The 21,338-nt window shown below is 42.5% G+C and overlaps 1 pseudogene; it reads left to right on the top strand.

Annotated features, from left to right (window-relative positions):
• The first annotated feature begins 243 nt into the window (after positions 1-243).
• On the top strand, positions 244-1,852 carry LOC125547560 (F-box protein At5g49610-like; annotated as a pseudogene).
• Positions 1,853-21,338: the final 19,486 nt, after the last annotated feature.

Genomic DNA, 21,338 nt, shown 5'->3' with positions numbered 1-21,338 from the left:
CGCATTGATGTGGGCGGGTGGGAGGTAGGTGGCCGCCTGCCACGCGGCCCCGACGCGGACGAGCGCACGTCTGTTTGGTGTCCGCCGCGACCCAATCCCGGCGCAAGTTTGCGCTCGAAATGGTTCGACCCGGACACAAAACGGACAAGATGGGTCCAGGCCATCGCGCGCTGGGCCGCCTCTTTTGTCCGTTTTATCCCAACCGGACGGTGCCGGACAGCGGACCTTCCTCCGGAGTCCGCCCCGCTCCAAGGTAAATCCTCCGGCCGAGTTCTTCCCCGCTTTCAGATCCATTCATTTCTCTCCTTTTAATCCGGTTTATAGATCGCCGAGGCACTTCTTTCTTGCGCCCAATCCGTCGCTAGTCGCCCGATCTGCTGCTATTGTCTTTTCTTTTATTATTGAATCATCATGCGGTTATAGTAGTAGTCATGTTTGATTCTCTGCATCTTTTCCGCGCAAGGTGCAGCCAGCATGCCGGACACCATGCTGGAGGACCTGCCGGAGTGGCTCGTCGTCGACGAGATCCTCGTCCGGCTGCCGCCCAAGGACGTGCTCCGCTGCCGCGCCGTCCGCAAGTCGTGGCGCGCCGCCACTTCCACCGACAAGTTCATCCTCGACCACCACCGCCGCCAGCCGTTGCTCCCCATCATCGAACACGACGAGGGCATCTCCTGCCTCGCCGCCGCCGGAGCTCAGAAGATACTACGGCCCGTCGTCCGGTACAGTCCTGATCCAGTTTCCAACATCGCTTTCTGTGATGGCCTCCTCATCCTGTCGTGGCAGTCCAGCTTCTACATCTCCAACCCGGCCACCCGCAAGTGCGCTCCCCTGCCTTGTCCTTCGCTGCGGCCAGGATTCAGGGCCCCCAACGTCGTCGCCTTCTACCGGCACGACGCATCGCCCCGAGAGTACCGGGTGCTCTGGGTTTTCTCGGCACACATGGCAAGGCGCACCACGTACGAGCCGCCTCGTTACTTCATCCTCCCGGTGGGATCGGACCAGCCAAGATGCATCCAGTGGCCAACAGTTTTACAGAGTTATCCCGCTTCCTGTGACCTCCCACCAGTCCACCATCGTGGTGCCCTGCACTGGGAACTGAGCCTCGGCATAACGGTGTTGGACACCGTAACCGAGACATTCCGGCACATGAGCTACCCAGCACAGCTGCACGGCGGCGTTTTTTCACTGTTCCATCTTGGTGGCGACCTTGCTTTGCGCCACACGTCCGGTGACTGCCTCACTCAGGACGTTTGGGTGCTACAGGACTATGACGCCGAGATGTGGGCATTTCGACACCGGATTGACCTGCGAGCGATGGAGGTGTCGCCGCCGCTTCCGCTTGATTTCGCAGACGCTTATTTCGCCCCTATGATGGCTGTGATCAACGAGCGTGAGCTGTTGATCAGCATGGTGCTGACCGCCTGTTGCATTGTGACATCGAGGGTCTGTTTTTAGGAAATGTGGAAAGCCAAGACCATGAAAGCAGCTTGAATCGGTTTGCAAACAGTTTGTCACTCACTATGCATCGCCTCCAAGAGAGCATGATTTCGCTTCCGTTGTTTGAGATGCAAGAAGAAGATGCCGTGAACAAGGAGCCTCCGTTCACCATAGTTCTGTAAGATGCGGCGCTCCATCTTACTGCTTTGGACTCCTGGTTTGATTGATGTTGTGCCCCTGGACTATCCTATCCCATATGAGACGCGTCTTTTGTTCTTTGTTGCCATTTCGCACTACTACTAGTAGAACTGAACAATTTGGACGGAGGAAGTAGCGCTTGTGCTATCAACATTTGGTGCTTGTTATGTTGTCTTGAACATCATGTTTATGTTATGAACAAATGGAGCTTATATGCTTTAGAACTGTTCTGTTGTTTCCTCCCCTGTTTACTTTCATTTTTCCATTGTTCAAAAGCACGACATTCTGCTATCATCGTTTGGGAAGATAGCTGTGATTTGGTGCCCAGCGTAGTGTTGTGTTTGTTTGTTTGCTACAGCGGCAAGTAATTTAGTCACTACCACTCTCGTGTGTCTGATTGCTACTCCCTTTGTAAAGAAATATAAGAGTGTTTAGATAACTAAAGTAGTGATCTAAACGCTCTTCTATTAGTTTACAGAGGGAGTACTTCAATACAGCTATTGTTGAAAAAGTTAGCAATAACTTTTCTTTGGCAAGAACTTTGTTGCACTGGCTTTCACCATTTCAGTTAAAAGAGCTTGGCTGCTACTTTTATGTCAAGGATTTGGAGATTTTTGTAGGAATAGGTCACAAGATGTGCTAACTTAACCATCATGCTGTAGTATGTTCGAAGGCTGGTGATTGTCTATTTATGCTGCCATTAGCTAGTGTCATTTTATTGTAATATGGCTGTCTGTTTTGCTTTTTATTGTCTGGGTTTATCGATTTACTGCTGGCGCTTGGCTGTTAAGCTGTCCTTTGTCAGTTTTACTCAAAATGAGGAGCTGGACATGTCCTATCGTTGCAGCATCTAAACCCAAATGAGCCATGTCTTTTGTTCTTTCTTCTTCCTATTTGGTAGTAAAACCAAACAATTTCGATTGCGGAAGTAGCGCTTATGCTTGTTCTGCTATCTTGAACTCCATGTTAATGTTATGAAGAATGGAGCTTCTAAGCTTAAGAACTGTTCTACTTTTCTCCCTTGTTTACTTTCAGTTTTGCATTGCTAAAAAGCACGAAAGACATGGTTTCAGTTTGAAATGCTAATTCTGCATCATTTGGGAAGCTAGCTGATTTGGTGCTCAACATACTTTTATGTTTGATTGGTACTACAGTGACAAGTAATTTCATTACTACCAATGTCTTGGTGTATGATTACCACTTCAATACAGCTATTGGTGAAAACATTGACAAGTACTACCTCTATAAACTAATATAAGTCATTTCAGATCACTAAAAGTGGTGATCTAAAACGTCTTATATTAGACTAGGACATATGCCCGTCCGTTGCAATGGTAGAAATATTTTTTTGAAAAGCAACGGGAGAGATAATTGATGTGTGCATCAAAAATGGTCTGCACTGCAATGGGGCGACAACACGAGGAGCTGTGTTCTTCTCTCGGATCATGTTTGGCTTGCGAGATCTTGATAGTGGTGAGGTTAGTCGGCGTGGCGACGACCAACCAACTCGCACCTTTTTTTCCTTTGGGTTCGCCCTCGTGTCGGGCTTGTGTCTCCCTCCTCATTTGGTGGCTGCGCGGCGACCTTCAGGGCATGGTTGCTTCGCCACTCTCTCCGACTACGATGTGACTGGATGGATTACTAATTGCAGTGCATAAATCAAGTTTCATTAGTATAATCTGCGCATCACCAGGCAGTCTCTTCTTTATCAGGGTTTATTCTCTTTGATTATTTTAGCGGTCACGTGCCTACAGTTCTATTCATTAGAGCCAATTCAGCATATTCTCTTTTATTGACTTGTGCCCACAATTTCTTTCAATTATAGCCAAAAAGCATACTCTTTTATCGTCAAAATAGCGCATGGGACACACAATAGTTTGCGTCTAGGCCAGCCCACTAACAGGCACCAAAAGGACCTGTGTTTGTAAGGCATGAGTATAAATAAATAAAACGATAAGTTGAAGGATCGAACTCACGACCTAAAAACTCGACCACGGGCTGCTGGACAATCGAATAAACAGGTCCTGCTTACAAATGACCAGCACGGACGTTTAAGAACATACTGCATCATCATATTCAAAACCTTTTTTTGTTTTTCCTGAAATTTTCCAAACATAAATTAATATTTATGAACTGAAAAATATTTTTAAAACATGAACAATTTTTGAAATCCTGAAATTTTTTCTAAAATTTCTTTCATTTTGGAAAAAGAACAACCACATTCGAAATAGGGAGATTTCTTAAAATTCACAAACATTTATTGAATACATAGAATCTAGAACATATTTTAAAATCTAATTCTACTTTGAAAATCCCAAATTTTTTTGGAGAACACAACTTTTTTAGAAAAAATGAAACATTTTCTAAAATGCAATTTTATTTTGAATATCTCAATTTTTTGGGAAAACACAAACATTTAAAAAAATACATTTTTGAAAGTTTGAACAAATTTGGAATCAGAAAACAAATCGAGTTCCGAACTTCTTTAAAACAGGAACAAAATTTTGGAATTCCAAATTATTTTCTCTAAATTGAAAACACAAATCGAAACTCTGATTTTTTATTTTTTTATTTAATAAAAAGGTAAAAAATTGGAAAGTTTGTAGGGAAAAAAATAAAAAATACATGGAGAAGGAACTAAAAATAAAACACAGAAAAAAGAAAATGGGCTGGCACTGCCTTCAGCCATCTGCGATGGTTAGGTAAATAGGGTTTTCCCAGCTGTGTGCGCAGGGAAATAAGTGGACTTAGTTCGACGGGCCACAACATGCATGGCCCATGTATGAAAATTATTATTTTTTCTTTTCTAGCAAATGGACACACAAAAATTTAGTACCATCTCGGATAGGGGAAAACTTTTCGGTGGTGAACGGATGAAAAAATGCGAATAAATTATGAAAGGGAACATCTTATAAAATTCACGAACATTTTCTGAAAACACCATTTTTTTAATAAAAACATGATCATTATTTGAATTTGTTAACATTTTTATAACCCGGAACATGTATCAAAAATTCGTAAGATTTTTAGAAAATGTGTATATATTATGCACGAACATTATTTGTAAATGTGAATATCTCACTAAAACAGGAATATTTTTTGAATCTATAGCATTTTTTGAAATGCCATTTTATTTTTGAGAAATCTCGAATAATGTTTTCTTGAAAAAATGAGAAACTTTTTGCAAGTTTCAAATATTTTTCAAAATAGTAAATTTTTGGGGAATTCTGAACATTTTCCAATATTTGTTTTCTTTAATTATGAATGTTTATTGAAAATTTTTATTTAGAAAATAATTTGTAAAATAAAATTAAATTGGAAGGGAAAAAGAGATAGGGAAAGGAGAATACAAATAGAAGTAAAACGCAAAAATAACAAAAAATGCGCCAGCCCATTATAGGTTGTCTTGTGCGGAACTCCGATTATTTATGGCCCAGTGCGGAAAATAGAATTTTGCCAGCTGCCTGGGCAGAAAAATAAGGGGGCTTGCTTCGCTGGGCCACAGAGCGTGGTGTACGTACGAAAATTCTTTTTCTAGCAGACAAACGCATAAAAAATTAGTATCACCTCGGATAGAAAAAATATTCTTTTTATGGTGAACGGATGAAAAAATTGACGAAACGCACCTTACTTTATTAGTAGGTATAGATATAGATATAGATATAGATTACAGAGGGAGTACTTTGTTTCATTGGCTCTAACAATTTCGGAGGAAAGAGCTTGGCTGTTGCTTTTGTGTCCAGGATTTGTTTTTCTTTTTGGGTTGGAATATGTTTCAAGGTGTGATAGTGTGCTGCTGTTAGCTAGTGCCATTATACCGTACGGCTGGAGAACCGGTGCTTGATTTCTCTTTTCCTTCTATTGGTTTATTGTTGGATATAATGATTTACTTGCTTCTGATCTACTAGTGCATTTTCGCTTGTTGAGCTATGCTGCCTGGGTGTTTGGGTTGCACCCAAAATTTACGATAACGATTTGCTGGCAATGACCAAAAATTGGGTCACTGTTTGGATGGATGGCAATATTTTTGTATGACAAATTTGGGCTCAATCCAAATATGCCAGGGGCAACTCTCCTGGGCAGTGTGACTGGAATGCTTATAGCTGTTGGCTAGTTGCCTTCTACTACACTTTTTCGTCCATAATGCGTCTAGGTGGCTCTGCCATGGATTCTGAATCTGTGCTTGTTGTTCTGAAACATACGCCCACACTTTTTTGTAACCGTGCATATATTTTGTAACCGTTCATATATTTTGTTGTTCTGAAATATATGTCCCCTCTTTCCATTCCTTTTTTTCTTTACCTTTATCTTGTTTTTCCTTTTTATTATATGAGCATTTTATTCAAATAAGTTGATCATTTTTAATCATGGTGAATATTTTTAAAAATATATGAACTATGTTTCTATCCCTAAATATAGAAAAATTTCTGAAAATATTTTAAAATATAATAAAAGAAAGGAAACTGGAAAAAAAATAAACAACAGGAAAACCCCACTACCGCGATGTTTGCGCCAGCCCATGACGGGGTTCTGTAGGTGACAAACACAACAGCTCCCACCACTAAACGCTTGGGACCGGCTATTTGAAGCTTATTGCATCAAACTGGAGTCGAAAGCCGGAAGGTGCGTGGAAGTGCGCCGACCAAGTTGACAAATCGGGGTGGTTACACTACCTAGTTTTTCTTTTCTTTTATTGGTTTTACGACTACAACAGGATTTAAAAATATGTTCCAGTTTTTTTAATAAAATTCTCCAAATTTTAAAACCCGGAAGGACAACAAAAAACAAAAATCCTAGAAGAAAACCAGTATGGGAAACATCTAGAAGCTTCCAAAATCAGAAAACACCAGCGGCATCTAAACCTGCACACACCTTATGTAAACAAGAGGAAGAGAATTTAAATGGGCCGGGCCAGTTCCTACGTAGGTGATGTCAGCGGGTACCCGCCATTTGTAGAACCATCTCTAAGTGGGGCCTGAAGCGCCAAATAGGACTTAACTGAAAAGAAGGACTCTGGTTTTATTGCGAAAGTTTAGTACTGGGCCGAGCGAGAAATATTGCACTCTAGAGATACCCGTCGTCGGCCAGCCTGGGTTGAGAAATGAATCTATTTTCTTGAAAGCAAAGAAAGAACTCTGTTATTCTGACCTTAGATTTTTGCTTCAAAAAGGAATCAAACCACTTGTCGACTCCCTTTATGATAAGCTTCCTGGACCGAGTCAGATTTCGGACTGATGAACCCACTTACGCTGAATCATTAGTAGATGTCGACGGAAAGGTGAGAAGAGCTGAGTGAACCTACTAAACAATGATTAGTTGTGGGGTGTACGTACTGTTGGAAATATGAGCAATTTACCAAATGATTTTATTAACAGACATACTAGATAAAGCATGAGTAATATAATGGAGATAAAATAAATCATATGTTCTGACAAAGAGAAGGTAAATAGTTTCTACATATATGAACCGTAGCCTAGCATATCTATAGCAGACAGTAGAACTAGTTGCATATATGAAGTAGAACATATCATGTGTAGGACAAGGACTAGAACAAGGAACTGCGGCAGAACCTTTAACAGAAAAGACAAGAACACGTACGGGACAGTAGTCGCGCTGAGCGCTCCCCAAAAACCTTATCACCCTTCTCCCGTACAGGACTCAAAAAGATGCGGAAGAGGAGCGACCTCTCTTATGTAGGCACAGGAGAAGGACGCGAAGAGGCTGCGGCGGGAGGTGAAGCAACGAAGGGAGACGAAGCGAATAGGCAGCGGCCGAAGAGGCGCGCCGGCTCGGCTCATTCCCGCAACCCGCGGCGCGTCGTGGCGAGGCGGGCGGCAGAGGAGGAACGCGCGTGAATGTCCCTCTTGTTCTCATGCTCATACATGTGGGGAAAGAACCTCCCTTATAAAGAGGTCCAACTCCCTCTAAACTAGCAATGTGGGACTAAACTTTTGTTCCACCTCTTGCTTTGCACAAATGGGCTGTGTGGGCCTTTAAGATTTATTAGAAATTTCTGAAACTGCTATTGAGCTAGGCCCAAAATAAACAAAATTCCAGCACGTACATGCTGGTTTTGCCTCCCTCTCGCCTAACAAATGTAAGCTGGTTCGCCAAACGAACATAAGCTGGTTTTACCTTCCATTGCTGTTCCTCGACTAGTCTAGCGACTAGATCACCTTTTTTCCTTTTAGTCTCATGTTTTCATTGTTTTTATTATCTTTTATCCATTTTGCGGCTCTTTTTAATTTCCTTCTGTTTTTTCTGTTTTTGTTTATTTACTTATTTATTTTTTTGTTCCTTTTTTTATTTTCTTATTTCACCCTTTTCATGCTTTCTCTTTATCCCATTCTCCTTTTTCTATTTCCCTTTTCTAATGCTGCTATCCTCTTTTCCTTTTTGGTTTCTTTTTAAAATACATGAACATTTTTTTATGTATGTGATGTGTATTATTTTAATATGTTGTGAGTTATTTTCTATACCAGGTTAGTTTTTTAGAAGCATGTTGAACATATTCGACTTCGTGATATTTTCAATATGTAAATATTTTTAGGTTCACAAAAAATTCAACCTTGTGGATATTTGTTTTACAAATCCATCAACATTTTTCGGATTCGTGAACACTTCCTATATTCATGAACATTTTACAGTCTGTGAATTTTTTTATATTTTCGTAAACCCTTTTCAAACTCGTGGATATTTTTTGAAAGTTGCAAGCATTTTAAAATTTTAAAAACATTTCTTAAAATTTGTAAGTGATTTTTTTACTCCCTCCCAATATTGGTTCTTTCGTGATTCACGTATATTGGAAATCTCTTTCTTTAGGAAATAGGATGGCATCCAATTCTATCTTAGGGATTCTCTTCTTCCTTGACACTGGCCTTAATGCTAAAGTTTAGTAGTGGGCCAAACGAGAGATGCTGGACTCCAGATCTGCGAGTGTGATACCCGTCCTTGGTCATGACCTGGGTTGAAGAAGAGGTCTGGGGGTCTTGAAAGCAAAGAAATAACTTTGGTATTCTGACCTTAGATATTTTTGCTCAAAGAACGAATCAAACCCCATGTCGAAGCCCGTTATGATAAGGCTCCATGGATCGAGTCAGATTTGGGGCGGATTAACCTGAAGCCTTAGTAAATGCCGGCTGAAAGGTGAGAAGAGTTGTTTGAACATACCAATCAACGGTTAGTTTTGCATTTTACATACATGCTGGATTGCTGGTTTTGCCTCCCTCTCGCCTAACGAAATGTAAGCTAAGTCCCCTAACGAACATAAGCTAGCATTTTGGCACTGTTGATCTTGGACTGGTCTAGCGACTAGATCACCTTTTTTTTCCTTTCAGCTTCCTTGTTTCATTGTTTCTATTATTGTATCCTTTTTGTGATTCTTTTAAAAAAAATCTGTTTGCGGCTTATTTACATTTTTTTATTTCCTTATTTCACTCTTATACTGTTTTCTCTTTCTCACTTTCCCCTTTTGCTATTTCCCTTTTGTGATGCTATTTTTCTTTATTTCCTTTTTGTTACTTTTTTAAAATATATGAACATTTTTTTATGTTTGTGATGTATATTATTGAATGTGCTGTGAGCAGGGTAATTTTTTTAAATGCATGTTGAACATATTCGAGTTTGTGAAAATATTGTTAATCCATAAGTATTTTTTAGGTTCACGAACATTTCTCAAACTTGTGGATATTTATTAAAATCCGAAAACATTTTTGAAACGTTTGAACATCTTGAGAGTTCACAGGCATTTTCCAAAATTTGCAAAAAAATTATTTCATGAAAAAAGTTAGGGTTCATGAATATTTTTTGAATTCACGAATGTTTGTTCAAATTTACAAACATTTGTTGAGTTCATGGACAATTTACAAATGCATTAACATTTTTTAAATGACATTCCAGATTTTTCCTATTTTAGCGAAGGTCATGCCGGATTTTTCCGTGAATTCTAGCATGACTTATGCTATAAAGTAGGAAATATCGAGTGCCCGTGATTTGCCGGAACAGGAATTAAATGACATTCCGGCAAACCATAGTTAAATTTTTTAATGTCATTACTCGATATATGTAATGGGTTGACTGTTATTCTGTCGGGGCTCCTTGTGTGACTTCCAGTCTGTTCTTGAAGGAAGGATGCCGACTGTTGTCGTGGGGGTCGCTTCTCTTCCTTCTTCTCGTGATATACCTTGGTAATGCACAAGAGGAGGGGAAGTGACCATCATCGATGGTCGAAATATCTGTGAGGGAGTGTCCACCATATAATGTCGAAATATGAGAGAGGAAGAATCCCGACTGTTGTCGTGGGGGTCACTTCTTCTTCATTCGAAGGTGCTATACATTTTGCTGTAATGCACTTTCGAATGAACAAAGGAGCAACCATCACCGACATTCGCAAGTGTCAGAGAGGAAGAATCCCAACTATTGTCGTGGGGGTCGCTTCTCCTTAGTTCCCATGTGCTAGACATTTTGGTGTAATGCACTCGGGAACAAAGGGAGGAGTGACCATCACCGATGGTCGAATACATCAGAGAGGAAGTGCCCACCATATACACCATGTGAGATGAGAGTTTTCAAGGAAAGTCTCAACAGACCGAAAGTCAACCCATGGTGAATAGTGATTGTTGTGTTGAGTCCCTGGTAATTGCTGTCAATTTATAATCTTTGAATTTTGAACACAGGAAATGTCTGATGATGATAGGATCCCGGAGTGCGAATACTGCTACAATGACTGGGGTATGTGCGACATGATGCCTCACCTGAAAAATGGTAGGTTCTTCACCATCAAGCTGGAAGAGACCTTCGATGTTTGTACGATACGCAGCGACGACAAGTATTTCTTCATAATTAATCATGACTTGTGATTCTTTGTTTCAACATGTAATTCCCAGGGTTTTTTTTTCAATTCGAGTAGTACATCCCCTCGCATGCAAGACCTTATGTGGTTTCCATGACTTTGAGAATATGGTGACGAGGAGAGCTCACCTTAGGATTAAACATAGTTATGTTTTTCAAGTTAAGCTCTACAATGCGCTTAATCACTCCCATTTTGGTTGCTCAAATTGCGAGCTCTCTGCAAGGCCTATGGATTTGCGGAGAATATCCAAATAACCTTTGATATTCATCCCGAAGATGAAGATATTGAAGATAATATTGACATTTGGGTCAATGTGGATATGCCTCCTGTTTTGCCTAAATGTAAGTTTGTCAAACTAATTTGGTAAGTAATTTATATTTTTTATTTAAAAATATTTGGTGTTCATCGCTACTAACTTGTTTATTTTTAATTGTCAGCTTATTTCTTATCTTCAAGAAATATTCAGAAAGCTATGGACAAGACGTACTACAGCTGTGGCTCTGAACTTAATTGTGAGGAGAACGGATATCTTGTCTCATTTATAGATGATCTTGACACTTTTAAGACCAATCACTTTATCAACCCAAATTATATTGGATATGTGCCACTAGTCCATCAGTTGCATGATGGTAACTTCGTTGCCAAAAACTTGGTATGATTTTGTTAATGATGGTAACTTCATTGCATACATTCTTCTTAAGTAAACTACATTGCTAACTATATATGTTACTATGTTGTTCAACAGAAGCTCCCAAGCGAGGTTGTGCCTCACATGATGCTTACCGAGGGGAGTATGTACATGGTTAGCTTACGACCCTTTCCACCGACGGCTTACCAAAGTGCATACTCTATTTCATTGAAAGATGGAAGGCTCAATATCAAAGAATAGAGAAAAGTAATGAAGGCACGCACACAACCGGTTGGAGACAACATGCGTGTGCGCAAGTCAGAAGTTGGCGACAGGTGGATCTCCATTCTCCATTTTGGTTGACCACAACAAGACCGTCGAGTGGTTGCATTGTGCTTCAACTACCACCCCGCTCGTGCTCGGTGAGGTCCATCTCCTCAGAGGATTTCCTTGTGGTATGCTAGGTGGTTTGTGGCTATGGTGCCATGCCTACATTTTGGAATGTGCTCATTTAGTTAGTTCGATGCTAGATTTAGAAATATTGCACTGTTGTTCCCATTGGGGTAGTTGGCCACCGTTTGGCACTCCAAATATAGCATTAGCTTATGAACTGGTCTGGATGGAATTGATGTTGTCCATGATCTGTTGGCACTTGTGGTTATGCTCTGGTCATGTAATGCTTTCAAATTTGGGTTTCCCCAAATCCTCGGGTTCATAGTTCCTGTACTGGTATCTCCTGTACTGCTCATGGTGCTTTTGCATATACATTGCTAAGTCATATCAATAGCCCTCTAGCCCGTTACTGAAGGCCATTTTGTGTTGGAAATATGCCCTAGAGGCAATAATAAATTGGTTATTATTATATTTCCTTGTTCATGATAATCGTTTATTATCCATGCTAGAATTGTATTGATAGGAAACTCAGATACATGTGTGGATACACAGACAACACCATGTCCCTAGTAAGCCTCTAGTTGACTAGCTCGTTGATTAATAGATGGTTACGGTTTCCTGACCATGGACATTGGATGTCATTGATAACGGGATCACATCATTAGGAGAATGATGTGATGGACAAGACCCAATCCTAAGCATAGCACTAGATCGTGTAGTTCGTATGCTAAAGCTTTTCTAATGTCAAGTATCATTTCCTTAGACCATGAGATTGTGCAACTCCCGGATACCGTAGGAGTGCTTTGGGTGTGCCAAACGTCACAACGTAACTGGGTGGCTATAAAGGTACACTACGGGTATCTCCGAAAGTGTCTGTTGGGTTGGCACGAATCAAGACTGGGATTTGTCACTCCGTGTAAACGGAGAGGTATCTCTGGGCCCACTCGGTAGGACATCATCATAATATGCACAATGTGATCAAGGAGTTGATCACGGGATGATGTGTTACAGAACGAGTAAAGAGACTTGCCGGTAACGAGATTGAACAAGGTATCGGGATACCGACGATCGAATCTCGGGCAAGTATCGTACCGCTAGACAAAGGGAATTGTATACGGGATTGATTAAGTCCTTGACATCGTGGTTCATCCGATGAGATCATCGTGGAACATGTGGGAGCCAACATGGGTATCCAGATCCCGCTATTGGTTATTGACCGGAGAGTCGTCTCGGTCATGTCTGCATGTCTCCCGAACCCGTAGGGTCTACACACTTAAGGTTCGGTGACGCTAGGGTTATAGAGATATTAGTATGCGGTAACCCGAAAGTTGTTCGGAGTCTCGGATGAGATCCCAGACGTCACGAGGAGTTCCGGAATGGTCCGGAGGTAAAGAATTATATATAGGAAGTGCTATTTCGGCCATCGGGACAAGTTTCGGGGTCACCGGTATTGTACCGGGACCACCGGAAGGGTCCCGGGGGTCCACCGGGTGGGGCCACCTGCCCCGGGGGGCCACATGGGCTGTAGGGGGTGCGCCTTTGCCTACATGGGCCAAGGGCACCAGCCCCAAGAGGCCCATGCACCAAGAGAAGAGAAAAAGGGGAGAGTCCTAAAAGGGGAAGGCACCTCCGAGGTGCCTTGGGGAGGATGGACTCCTCCCCACCCTTGGCCGCACCCTTCCTTGGAGGAAGGGGCAAGACTGCTCCCTCCCCTCTCCCTTGGCCCTATATATAGTGGGGGGAAGGGAGGGAAACCATACCTGAGCCCTGGCGCCTCCCTCTCCCTCCCATGACACATCTCCCTCCTCCCGCAGCGCTTGGCGAAGCCCTGTTGGAATCCCGCTACTTCCACCACCACGCCGTCGTGTTGTTGGATCTCCATCAACCTCTCTTTCCCCCTTGCTGGATCAAGAAGGAGGAGACGTCGCTGCTCCGTACGTGTGTTGAACGCGGAGGTGCCGTCCGTTCGGCGCTAGGATCATCGGTGATTTGGATCACGACGAGTATGACTCCATCAACCCCGTTCTCTTGAACGCTTCCGCGCGCGATCTACAAGGGTATGTAGATCCACTCCTCCCTCGTTGCTAGATGACTCCATAGATAGATCTTGGTGACACGTAGGAAAATTTTGAATTTATGCTACGTTCCCCAACAGTGGCATCATGAGCTAGGTCTATGCGTAGTTTCTATGCACGAGTAGAACACAAAGTAGTTGTGGGCGTTGATTTTGTTCAATATGCTTGCCGTTACTAGTCTTATCTTGATTCGGCGGCATCGTGGGATGAAGCGGCCCGGACCAACCTTACACATACGCTTACGTGAGACCGGTTCCACCGACTGACATGCACTAGTTGCATTAGGTGGCTGGCGGGTGTCTGTCTCTCCCACTTTAGTCGGATCGGATTCGATGAAAAGGGTCCTTATGAAGGGTAAATAGCAATTGACATATCACGTTGTGGTTTTGCGTAGGTAAGAAACGTTCTTGCTAGAAACCCATAGCAGCCACGTAAAACATGCAAACAACAATTAGAGGACGTCTAACTTGTTTTTGCAGGGTATGCTATGTGATGTGATATGGCCAAAGGATGTGATGAATGATATATGTGATGTATGAGATGATCATGTTCTTGTAATAGGAATCACGACTTGCATGTCGATGAGTATGACAACCGGCAGGAGCCATAGGAGTTGTCTTAATTTATTTATGACCTGCGTGTCAACATAAACGTCATGTAATTACTTTACTTTATTGCTAACCGTTAGCTGTAGTAGTAGAAGTAATAGTTGGCGAGACAACTTTATGGAGACACAATGATGGAGATCATGATGATGGAGATCATGGTGTCATGCCGGTGACGATGATGATCATGGAGCCCCGAAGATGGAGATCAAGAGGAGCAAAGTGATGATGGCCATATCATGTCACTATTTGATTACATGTGATGTTTATCATGTTTATACATCTTGTTTACTTAGAACGACGGTAGTAAATAAGATGATCCCTCATAATAATTTCAAGAAAGTGTTCCCCCTAACTGTGCACCGTTGCGACAGTTCGTAGTTTCGAAGCACCACGTGATGATCGGGTGTTAGATTCTTACGTTCAAATACAACGGGTGTTGACGAGCCTAGCATGTACAGACATGGCCTCGGAACACATGCAAAACACTTAGGTTGACTTGACGAGCCTAGCATGTACAGACATGGCCTCGGAACACAGAAGACCGAAAGGTCAAGCATGAGTCGTATAGAAGATACGATCAACATGAAGATGTTCACCGATGTTGACAAGTCCGTCTCACGTGATGATCGGACACGGCCTAGTTGACTCGGATCATGTAATCACTTAGATGACTAGAGGGATGTCTATCTGAGTGGGAGTTCATAAGATGAACTTAATTATCCTGAACATAGTCAAAAGGTCTTCACAAATTATGTCGTAGCTCGCGCTTCAGTTCTACTGTTTAGATATGTTCCTAGAGAAAATTTAGTTGAAAGTTGATAGTAGTAATTTTGCGGACTAGGTCTGTAAACTGAGGTTTGTCCTCATTGCTTCATAGAAGGCTTATGTCCTTAATGCACCGCTCGGTGTGCTGAACCTCGAACGTTGTCTGTGGATGTTGCGAACATCTGACATACACATTTTGATAACTACGTGATAGTTCAGTTAAACGGTTTAGAGTTGAGGCACCGAAGACGTTTTGGAACGTCGCGAAACATATGAGATGTTTCGAGGGCTGAAATTGGATTTCAGGCTCGTGCCCACGTCAAGAGGTATAAGACCTCCGATGATTTTCTTAGCCTACAAACTAAGGAGAAAAGCTCAATTGTTGTGCTTGTGCTCAGATTGTCTGAGTACAACAATCGCTTGAATCGAGTGGGATTTGATCTTCCAGATGAAATAGTGATGTTTCTCCGAAGTCATTACCACCAAGCTGCTTGAGCTTCGTGATGAACTATAATATATCAGGGACATATATGATGATCCTTGAGATATTCGCGATGTTTGACACCACAAAAGTAGAGATCAAGAAGGAGCATCAATTGTTGATGGTTGGTGAAACCACTAGTTTCAAGAAGGGCAAGGGCAAGAAAGGGATACTTCATGGAATAACAAATTAGTTGCTGTTCTAGTGAAGAAACCCAAGGTTGAACCCAAACCCGAGACTAAGTGCTTCTGTAATAAGGGGAACAGCCACTGGAGCAGAATTACCCTAGATACTTGGTAGATGAGAAGGCTTGTAAGGTCGATAGAAGTATATTGGATATACATTGTGTTGATGTGTACTTTACTAGTACTCCTAGTAGCACCAGGGTATTAGATACCGGTTCGGTTGCTAAGTGTTAGTAACTCGAAATAAAAGCTACGGAATAAACGGAGACTAGCTAAAGGTGAGCTGACGATATGTGTTGGAAGTGTTTCCAATGTTGATATGATCAAGCATCGCACGCTCCCTCTACCATCGAGATTGATATTAAAACCTAAATAATTGTTATTTGGTGTTTGCGTTGAGCATAGACATGATTGGATTATGTCTATCGCAATACGGTTATTCATTTAAGGAGAATAATGGTTACTCTGTTTATTTGAATAATACCTTCAATGGTCTTACACCTAAAATGAATGGTTTATTGAATCTCGATTGTAGTGATACACATGTTCATGCCAAAGGTAGTAATGATAGTACCACCTACTTGTGGCACTGCCACGTAAGTCATATCGGTACAAAACGCATGAAGAAGCTCCATGTTGATGGATCTTTGGGCTCACTCGTTTTTGAAAAGTTTGAGACATGCGAACCATGTCTATTGGTGTATATGCATGAAGAAACTCCATGCAAATGGACCGTTTGAACTCACTTGATTTTGAATCACTTGAGACATGCAAATCATACCACATGGGCAAGATGACTGAAAGCCTCGTTTTCAGTAAAATGGAACTAGAAAGCAACTTGTTGGAAGTAATACATTTTGATGTGTGCAGTCCAATGAGTGCTGAGGCATGTAGTGGATATCGTTATGTTCTTACTTCACAGATGATTTGAGTAGATGTTAAGTATATTTACTTGATGAATCACGAGTCTGAATTATTGAAAGGTTCAAGTAATTTCGGGGTGAAGTTGAAAGATCGTCGTGACAAGAGGATAAAATATCTATGATATGATCATAGAGATGAATATCTGAATTACGAGTTTGGCACAGAATTAAGACATTGTGGAAATTGTTTCACAACTAATACAGCCTGGAACACCATAGTGTGATGGTGTGTCCGAACATCATAACTGCACCCTATTGGATATGATGCATACCATGATGTCTCTTATCGAATTACCACGATAGTTTATGGGTTAGGCATTAGAGACAAAAACATTCACTTTAAATAGGGCACCATGTAATTCCGATGAGATGACACCATATGAACTATGGTTTAGAGAAACCTAAGCTGTCATTTCTTAAAAGTTTGGGGCTGCGACGCTTATGTGAAAAAGTTTTAGGCTGATAAGCTCGAACCCAAAGCGGATAAATGCATCTTCATAGGACACCCAAAACAGTTGGGTATACCTCCTGTCTCAGATCGGAAAGCAATAAGGGATTGTTTCTAGAATCGGGTCCTTTCTCGAGGAAAAGTTTCTCTCGAAAGAATTGAGTGGGAGGATGGTGGAGACTTGATGAGGTTATTAAACCGTCTCTTCAACTAGTGTGTGGCAGGGCACAGGAAGTTGTTCCTGTGGAACCTACACCAATTGAAGTGGAAGCTTATGATAGTGATCATGAAACTTCAGATCAAGTCACTAACAAACCTCGTGGGATGACAAGGATGCGTACTACTTCAGAGTGGTATGTAATCCTGTCTTGGAAGTCATGTTGCTAGACAACAATGAACCTACGAGCTATGGAGAAGCAATGGTGGGCCCGGATTCCGATAAATGGCTCGAGGCCATAAAATCCGAGAGAGGATCCATGTATGAAAACAAAGTGTAGACTTTGGCAGAACAGCTCGATGGTCGTAAGGCTGTTGAGTGCAGATGGATTTTAAAAGGAAGACGGACAATGATGGTAAATGTCACCATTAAGAAAGCTCGACTTGTCGTTAAGATGTTTTCCGACAAGTTCAAGGAGTTGACTATGATGAGACATTCTCACTCGTAGCGATGCTAAGAGTCTGTTGGAATTATATTAGCGACTACTGCATTATTTATGAAATCTTGCAGATAGGATGTCAAAACATTGTTTCCTCGACGTTTTTTTGAGGAAAGGTTGTATGTGATACAAATCGGAAGGTTTTGTCAATCCTGAAAGATGCTAATAAGTATGCAAAGCTCCGGCAATCCTTCTAGGGACTGGAGTAAGCATCTCGGAGTTGGAATGTATGCTTTGATAAGATGATCAGAGTTTTGGGTGTATACAAAGTTTATGAGAAACTTGTATTTCCAAAGAAGTGAGTGGGAGCACTATATAATTTCTGATGAGTATATGTTGTTGACATATTGTTGATCAGAAATGATGTAGAATTTCTAGAAAGCATATAGGGTTATTTGGAAAGTGTTTTTCAATGGAAAGCCTGGATTAAGCTACTTGAACATTGAGCATCAAGATCTATATGGATAGATCAAAACGCTTAATGGTACTTTCAAATGAGCACATACCTTGACATGATCTTGAAGGTGTTCAAGATGGATCAGTCAAAGAAGGAGTTCTTGCCTGAGTTGTAAGGTACGAAGTTAAGACTTAAAGCTCGACCACGGCAGAACAGAGAGAAAGGATGAAGGTCGTCCCCTATGCTTAGACATAGGCTCCATAGTATGCTATGCTGTGTACCGCACCTGATGTGTGCCTTGCCACATATCTGGCAAGAGGGTACAAAGGTAATCTAGGAGTAGATCACCAGATAGCGGTCAAAATTATCCTTAGAGGAATAAGGATATGTTTCTCGGTTATGGAGGTGATAAAGAGTTCGACGTAAAGAGTTACGTCGATGCAAGCTTAACACCTATCCGGATAGCTCTGAGTAGAGATACCGGATACGTATAATGGAGCAACAATTTAGTATAGCTCCAAGTAGAACAGTTATTTGAAATGGCTCCAAATATAGCGTAGTAGCTGCATCTACAAGATGACATAGAGATTTGCGAAGTACATACGGATCTGAAAGATTCAGACCCGTTGACTATAACATCTCTCACAAGCATAACATGATCAAACCCAGAACTCATCGAGTGTTAATCACATGGTAATGTGAACTAGATTATTGACTCTAGTAAACTCTTTGGGTGTTAGTCATATGGGGATGTGACCTTGAGTGTTAATCACATGGCAATGTGAACTAGATTATTGACTCTAGTGCAAGTGGGAGACTGTTGGAAATATGCCCTAGAGGCAATAATAAATTGGTTATTATTATATTTCCTTGTTCATGATAATCGTTTATTATCCATGCTAGAATTGTATTGATAGGAAACTCAGATACATGTGTGGATACACAGACAACACCATGTCCCTAGTAAGCCTCTAGTTGACTAGCTCGTTGATCAATAGATGGTTACGGTTTCCTGACCATGGACATTGGATGTCATTGATAATGGGATCACATCATTAGGAGAATGATGTGATGGACAAGACCCAATCCTAAGCATAGCACTAGATCGTGTAGTTCGTATGCTAAAGCGTTTCTAATGTCAAGTATCATTTCCTTAGACCATGAGATTGTGCAACTCCCGGATACCGTAGGAGTGCTTTGGGTGTGCCAAACGTCACAACGTAACTGGGTGGCTATAAAGGTACACTACGGGTATCTCCGAAAGTGTCTGTTGGGTTGGCACGAATCAAGACTGGGATTTGTCACTCCGTGTAAACGGAGAGGTATCTCTGGGCCCACTCGGTAGTACATCATCATAATGTGCACAATGTGATCAAGGAGTTGATCACGGGATGATGTGTTACAGAACGAGTAAAGAGACTTGCCGGTAACGAGATTGAACAAGGTATCGAGATACCGACGATCGAATCTCGGGCAAGTATCGTACCGCTAGACAAAGGGAATTGTATACGGGATTGATTAAGTCCTTGACATCGTGGTTCATCCGATGAGATCATCGTGGAACATGTGGGAGCCAACATGGGTATCCAGATCCCGCTGTTGGTTATTGACCGGAGAGTCGTCTCGGTCATGTCTGCATGTCTCCCGAACCCGTAGGGTCTACACACTTAAGGTTCGGTGACGCTAGGGTTATAGAGATATTAGTATGCGGTAACCCGAAAGTTGTTCGGAGTCCCGGATGAGATCCCAGACGTCACGAGGAGTTCCGGAATGGTCCGGAGGTAAAGAATTATATATAGGAAGTGCTATTTCGGCCATCGGGACAAGTTTCGGGGTCACCGGTATTGTACCGGGACCACCGGAAGGGTCCCGGGGGTCCACCGGGTGGGGCCACCTGCCCCGGGGGGGCACATGGGCTGTAGGGGGTGCGCCTTTGCCTACATGGGCCAAGGGCACCAGTCCCAAGAGGCCCATGCGCCAAGAGAAGAGAAAAAGGGGAGAGTCCTAAAAGGGGAAGGCACCTCCGAGGTGCCTTGGGGAGGATGGACTCCTCCCCACCCTTGGCCGCACCCTTCCTTGGAGGAAGGGGCAAGACTGCTCCCTCCCCTCTCCCTTGGCCCTATATATAGTGGGGGGAAGGGAGGGAAACCATACCTGAGCCCTGGCGCCTCCCTCTCCCTCCCATGACACATCTCCCTCCTCCCGCAGCGCTTGGCGAAGCCCTGTTGGAATCCCGCTACTTCCACCACCACGCCGTCGTGTTATTGGATCTCCATCAACCTCTCTTTCCTCCTTGCTGGATCAAGAAGGAGGAGACGTCGCTGCTCCGTATGTGTGTTGAACGCGGAGGTGCCGTCCGTTCGGCGCTAGGATCATCGGTGATTTGGATCACGACGAGTATGACTCCATCAACCCCGTTCTCTTGAACGCTTCCGCGCGCGATCTACAAGGGTATGTAGATCCACTCCTCCCTCGTTGCTAGATGACTCCATAAATAGATCTTGGTGACACGTAGGAAAATTTTGAATTTATACTACGTTCCCCAACATTTTGCGCCCGCCACTGCTAGGCCTTTTTCCAGTAGTGTACGCCTCGGCAGTGCGGTGCTCCGCAACTGCCCGCGGGTGGGCGACAACCACAAAGTCAGCATGCTCGGCGACAAGATGTGCCTCGGCGGTGTGGTGCTAGTCGTAATACCCATGTGCGTGTGCGGCGGCAACTTGTTGTACAGAATGACGAATAGGAAACATCGAAACAGGCCGGCAGTCTGCGATCCAGCGATGTATGGATGATTTAACCACTGTATGTATGAGCTTATTTTGCTGTGCCTCTATTTTTTTCCTAGCATAATCTACCTACCTAGTGAAATTGGGGCCCTTTTTGTGGGCCTTGTGTGAGCGACCTCTTAGCCCTGCCTTGTCGACGGGCTTGCATCATGACAGTCAAATTAGGCATTTTCTATGTGCCGCTTCAGGCACCTGTTATAGTGCATTTTGTAACTTGGCGCACACTCGCCTGTGCTGTCGGCCGGCCCACCTACTTTTTCTGTGCAACATGGTTGCAATTGTTTCAACGGGATTTGGTTGAATGAAACATTAGTATTTCGATTTAGAATATGAGAACTGGAACTAAAATACATATAGTTCATTCCATTTTATTATTGTATAATTGCATTTTATGTATTAATATGAGTGGCATGCATGGAGCATGTCAAGGTGAGTCTTTTCCCATGTATAGTGGCAATGGTGAATTGACAGCTGCACAATGAGAGAATTATAGTGAATACAGAT

The sequence above is a fragment of the Triticum urartu genome, chromosome 3A, assembly GCF_056163025.1.
Source record: "Triticum urartu cultivar PI428250 chromosome 3A, HENAU_Tu73, whole genome shotgun sequence".
NCBI classification, from domain to species: Eukaryota; Viridiplantae; Streptophyta; class Magnoliopsida; order Poales; family Poaceae; genus Triticum; species Triticum urartu.
The sequence above is the reverse complement of the archived record's forward strand: the minus strand, read 5'-3'. Positions and strand labels throughout refer to the sequence as shown.